Here is a 6045-nt window from a genome sequence, read left to right as displayed (position 1 = left end):
GGGTAGGAAACCGGAGGCAGGAGCTGATGGAGAGGCCATGGAGGTGTGCTGCTTACTGGCTTGCTCAGCCTGCTTTCTTACAGAATCCAGGATTACCAGCTAAGGGCATGACTTCACTCACAATAGACTGGGCCCTCCCCCATAAGTCAATAATTAATAAAATGCTCAACAGGCTTGCCTACAGCCAGATCTTTTGCAGGCATTCTCTCAACTGAGGCTCCCTTCTCTCTGATGACCCTAGAAAATTAGCCACCACACGTAGGTTACCATACTCAGTGCCTGGTGTTTGTGATTGCACTCCAGGCTTCAGGTTCCTAGCAACTGAGTAATATGCCCATCGCGTGCTGCTACATTTTCCCCTTTTACTCTCAGAAGAAATAGTTATTTCTTAAAGATAATTTTATTTTTTTGTTTGCACATTAGAAATTGCCATGAATTCCTTCTTCATGCATACCAAATAAATCATGAATCAACCTATCCTAATCTTAAATAAAAAATATTTGCACTCTATATGCAGAGAGGAAATCAAACACATTATAAGACATTTAATTAAGATCCTGTGATAAAAAGCACATCTACTTACTCAGTGATGTTTTCCTCTTTTCTCCATGATGCTATGATGTTTCCAGGGAACCTCTGGCCACACCATGATGTCTGGATGGCTCAGCTACTGTAATTTGGGGTGAAACAGACTTTATTTGTTTAATTATTATGCACTGTCAGGTATTTTGTTATAGTAACACAAGATAAAATATTTTTTGACATACAGAGTTTCAAAAATGAAGAAAAATATAGTAAAAAGAGTTGTATCTAAAGCCAGACTTTCCTTTAAGTGATATTTGTAGGTCTCCCCATGGCATTTCTTCGGAACTAAGAAAAGATCTGTGTCCAAGCAATGCACTCAATAGTTTTGGATTTCTAATGTAATAATCACAGGGTGCTGGGGAGAACAGCTAGGGTTTTGTTCATATCACACAAATGTTCTATCATGGAGCTACAATCTCCAGCCCAGTCACTGATATGTTTATAACATTATTTGGGTGCAACTTAATCTAGTTTTAGCAATCTCTTTAACTAGGGAATCAGCTTAGGTTACTAATGTCCACATAATCACATAATGTGGACTCTGTGTGTGTGTGTGTGTGTGTGTGTGTGTGTGTGTGTGTGTGTGTGTACACCTAAGTACTTTGGGGACATTGTGAGGGCAATGGGCTATGTAACTCAGCATATGTTCAGTGTGGACTCTGGACCATACCTGATGCTATGCACTGATGTCATATCAGCTAGTAGAATATACAACTGTATCTCACTCTCACAATTAAGGTGATAGTCATAAGATAAGTGAACAAGCCAAGCCAAATAAGCCAAGGAGGTAATGCAGTGCCTACATTAAGGAACAGAAATACTATGGGCTTTCATGCAGCTCTTTAATCAGAACCAAAGAGTACAGATTTGTGCTTCCAATGCTTGAAACGGGATATTTGAGGGCAGTAATGTTTGTATTATAACTTGAAACAGGTGATTCATGATCTATGTGAGCTTGTGTAATGGAGCGGAATCTAGAAGGAAACAAAACGTCTATCGTCAGGTGCTGGTATGAGAAGCGTCTGGCTGGAATGAGAATGGCCCTCATGTATGTGAACTCTTGGTCCCTGGTTGGCGGAGCTGTTGGGAAGGATTAGTAGGGGTAGCCTTGTTAGAGGAGGCCTGTCACTGGGGATGGGCTTTGAGAGTTCAAAAGGCCAAGTCATTCCTAGTTAGCTCTCTGCCTAATGCTTGTGGATCAGATGTAAGCTCTCAATTACCGCTCCAGCGCCATGCCTCCCTGCCTGCTACCATGGTTTCTGCCAGGATAGTCATCGGTTCTAATCTTCCTGAGCCATGAGAGCCAGATTAAGTGCTTTCTTTATAAATTGCTTTGGTTATGGTATTTCGTCCCAGCAATTCAAAAGGATCAGGACAAGTAGTTAGTACGCTTCAAAGAACAGCAAAGGATTCTGTAGTCAAGTGAGTAAGGCAGATGGCAGTGCAGAACCAGACCAGAGAGGAGCGTGAGTGACAAGGAGTGGTTTTTTATTAATAAACCATTGGAGGATATTTAGTAGGAACATTGAAAAAGATAGTATCTTGTCTTAAGGTATCTCTTTGAATAGTCTGTTGACACTAGAATGCTTAGGGGAGTATTTTAGGCTGAGATAAAGGGCATTTACCCAAGAGTTTCTTGGAGTCATCCAAGGAACATACAGTCATGATTTCATCATGATTACATGGGTTGGTGCTAGTGACATGTAGCCAGAATCTGGACATAGTTTGAGAACGTGAAAAAGAAGATACACTTGGGAAGCTACTAACCTGCACTCCTGGCATTCTCAGGTAATCATGTTTATTCATTCTCGAGTCTCTGATGTAGGTGAAGACCAGGTAGCTTAGTTTTACAATGGAGCTTAGTTGTTTAGGGGTTAAGATGTTTTTAGGTCTAGATGGATGTTTTAAGTTGATAATGCCAAGAGGTGATGGAGATTGATTTACACTCCAAATTTTTGATGCCAAGATAGGAAAGATGTTTTCTTCAAGGCTGCCAAATACAAATAGCCAAAATGCTAAGAATGTAACATTTATATAATTCCTGGCTGTTTCATGGTTCTTCTTGCTATAGGTAGTTTTTGGTACATATGGGTAATAATATAAATGTATATGTAAAAATAAAAAATAAAAAAGAAGTCACACAATTCTAGTTCTAATCATTTTTATCCAGCAGCTCTAAAGATATTGTTACCATTGACTCTGACTTGTAATATCAAAACTTCAGTCTCAAATATAAGCTTGATGAATTTACTGTGTGATTTGATATCTATGGGGACATTATATAGGCAATTTGATATATGATTTGGAAGTTCTTATGAGACAATGCAAATTTACCATGCCTCAATGCTTTAGCAGTATTGATTGACACTATCAGGTAATAATAATAGAAAGGTGTGGCCATTGAGTTTTCTTAGGTCTGATGCTTTAGACACCCAAGTGTGAAAGATAGTGCAGTGGTCAGCATAACCTCAAGTGATTTCTGAGAAAAATAGAGATGAGAGACAAACCACAAGGGTGTAGTTCACAGCAATAGGATGTATCAAATTGAGTGAGAAAAAGGAGCAAAGTAATAAGCCAATGGCTGGAAACCCCAGCAGCAATCATTTCTGTTAGCTGATTTTCTTAATTATATTTATCAGTTTATGTACATTGGGAATCAAATTGGGATTTTGGACAATTTCCTTCTGCTTATTGCATGATTTAATATATGTTATATATTATTTATTGGCCTACCCTGCAATTATTTTTTTTCCTATATTTTATTGCTCAGGTTCACAAAAAAAGTCAATTTTGAGCTTCATATGTAAGATGATAGATTCAGAGTGCAAAAGTAGTTTATGCTACAAAAACAAATAGCTACATTGAGACAAGCAGTACAGCCTTGTCTTCTTCACATGTTGGTATGAGTCATAGGAAACTGGAGATATTCTTATATATTTTGGTACAATATGTCATGCCAGATTTGCTGCATTTGGGTCATTTCTCGGAGTTTCATAAACTTTAGAAGAACTTTTGTAAAAGGGTCCTTAAATCATAGCATAGGAGGCTTGGCCCTCAAAGACTTATGCTACTGTCATATTGCAAAATATTCTCAGTTCATCTCCAAAACTCATCACAATCTGAATTACCTCCCAAAAGTCTTTGAAGTCACAAATCCAACCCTGTTCCGTAAAGCAATACAAACTTGCATGTAAGGTATTGTGAAATCAAGTAAAATTTATGTAAGTTCAAAGTATAATGATACAGAGTAAGCAATACCAAGGAGAAAAAATAGAAGAAAATAAGAAAGGAATATACTAAAGCAAGATCAGAACTCAGTGTGGAAAACATTAAATTCTTTATTTCCATATTCATCATCTGAGGATGGTCTTGTGATATGGAACTCACCTGACTGAGCATCTCCATCCATCGATAGGGCCATCCACTGTTAGGTGGGCTGTTCTTGATCTCTCCCACTTCCTCAGCAAACTTTCCACATTATTGGAAATTCTAAATTGGAATCTCCACTTTGTGTTCAGCTTCACTCTCACATCTTCATTCTTCAGTCTCTTATGGGATGCCAGTCAGAGCCTTGACTCTGTGGTACCTTGTCTACCTGTACCTAACTCAATCCAGTTGGAAGCCTCAATGACCTCTGCATGACTATAAAACCAGCTTCACATACATGGTAACAAGCTGCAGTGACAGCTTGGACAACAAGTGCACTGGAGTCTGAGTGTCTGGATTACTGTACTTAGGCAAAGACTTTGCCAGTGGGCCCAGTATCAGGAAGACAGAATGGAATTCTCTTCTCAATGAAATCTTTCTTTTTTTAAGATTCTTTTTTATTAAACATTTTTTATTTTTTTACATATACATTTATATTACTACACACACACACACACACACACACACACACACACACATATACATGCACATATAAAATAAACTACCTATAGAAAAAAGAACAATGACACAATCAGGAGTTATATAAATGTTACATTCATCGTGTTTTGGCTGTTTGTATTTGGCAGCCTTGAAAAAAAAAAAACATCTTTTGAAAAATGTACAATGAAGGATTCCAAGATGGCGGCACCTATGGAATACTTCATCCGAATAGCAGGAAATCCAGGACTGCACGGCCACCTAAAGACCAAACTGAGAACTACAAAACACCAATGCTGCTCATTCTCAGGTGAGAGGGCTCCAAATTGTGTGGGGCAGGGTGTGTCCATTGCCCGGCCACTCAGCTAACCCATGGAAAAAATCTCTGGGGACAGCCCACATTAGCTGCTGTCTTGGTAAGGACTGTTGAGAAATCTCTGCAGCTTCAGTCCCTCGCTGCCAGCTGCTGCTTGCGGAATCCCGGACAGAAAAACAACGGGATATACTTGCAGCTTTGGGCTCTCACTGCCCCCATGCACCCACCTGCTTCTTGCAGGATCCGGGATATGTAGTGAACAGGCAGAGTTTAGTCCCAGAGCAGGACACAATCCACATTAGCTGCCTCCCAGAAAAAAGTGTGGGGCACCCAAGTATCTTTGAGCCCTGAGCTATCTCAGGCCCCCAGCTGCTTGCTGGCTTAGACTGGCTGGGTCATGAAGCAGATAAATATACTGTTGCCATCCCAAGAGAGTCAGTGGGATTTCTGAGCAGCTTGGATACTCAATCTCATACAACACTCCCAACTACTAGCTGGGAACATACCTTGTGGCTGGCAGAGCTGAATACAGGCTCCTGCCACAGTCTGCATCCTACAAGCAGCTTCAGGCCTTGCTCTGTATACACACACAGTCCTGAAGTATACCACTCAGATACAGCTAAGACACAATGTAAGCCCACTGAGCAGAGGCCAGCTTGGTCCACATTACTCATTATCTGCAATCCTGCAAGCAGCTTCTGACCCTGATCTCACCCTGTGCACCTATAGCCTATTAGCCAGATCCACCTAGATCACAGACCAGAGACTTGTGCAGGCCACACCTCACATTCCCTGATGTTTCATGAGAAGCTTAGAGCTCTAATCTCTCTCGGTTGGCCTTACCCAAATGAGGTACAGAGAACCATCTGGAACACAGCAGATAGACAGAGCCCTGCCATCTCGAAAAGGACTATAGGGTACCTGAGAAACTTTGAGCTTACAAATATATCAGCTCATTCCTCCCCTGCCCAACCCAACTGGAATACAGGCAGGGAACCCAGCTGAGCTGGGTGCAGGCTCTAATACCCACTGTTCAACATCCTAAGGAGTCTTCTGAGGAGCCCTAGCAAACAACCTTTGGCTTGGAGTTCTCTTTACTTGCTCCCAATCTGCCTGGTCAACTTGGGACACAGATAGTGACCTCATCGAGGATCCCCCAAGCCTGCTAACACCAAAAACACCCAGATGCCTAGAGGACAGTGCAGGAAGACTAGCAACAAAACTCAGAGCCATATAACAGCACAGGATACCAGTGATCCTAACACAGCAAGTCCTGGAGA

This window comes from Acomys minous (assembly GCF_964271855.1).
Source record: "Acomys minous genome assembly, chromosome: 17".
In the NCBI taxonomy this organism is placed as follows: Eukaryota; Metazoa; Chordata; class Mammalia; order Rodentia; family Muridae; genus Acomys; species Acomys minous.
Note: the sequence above shows the minus strand (reverse complement) of the source record.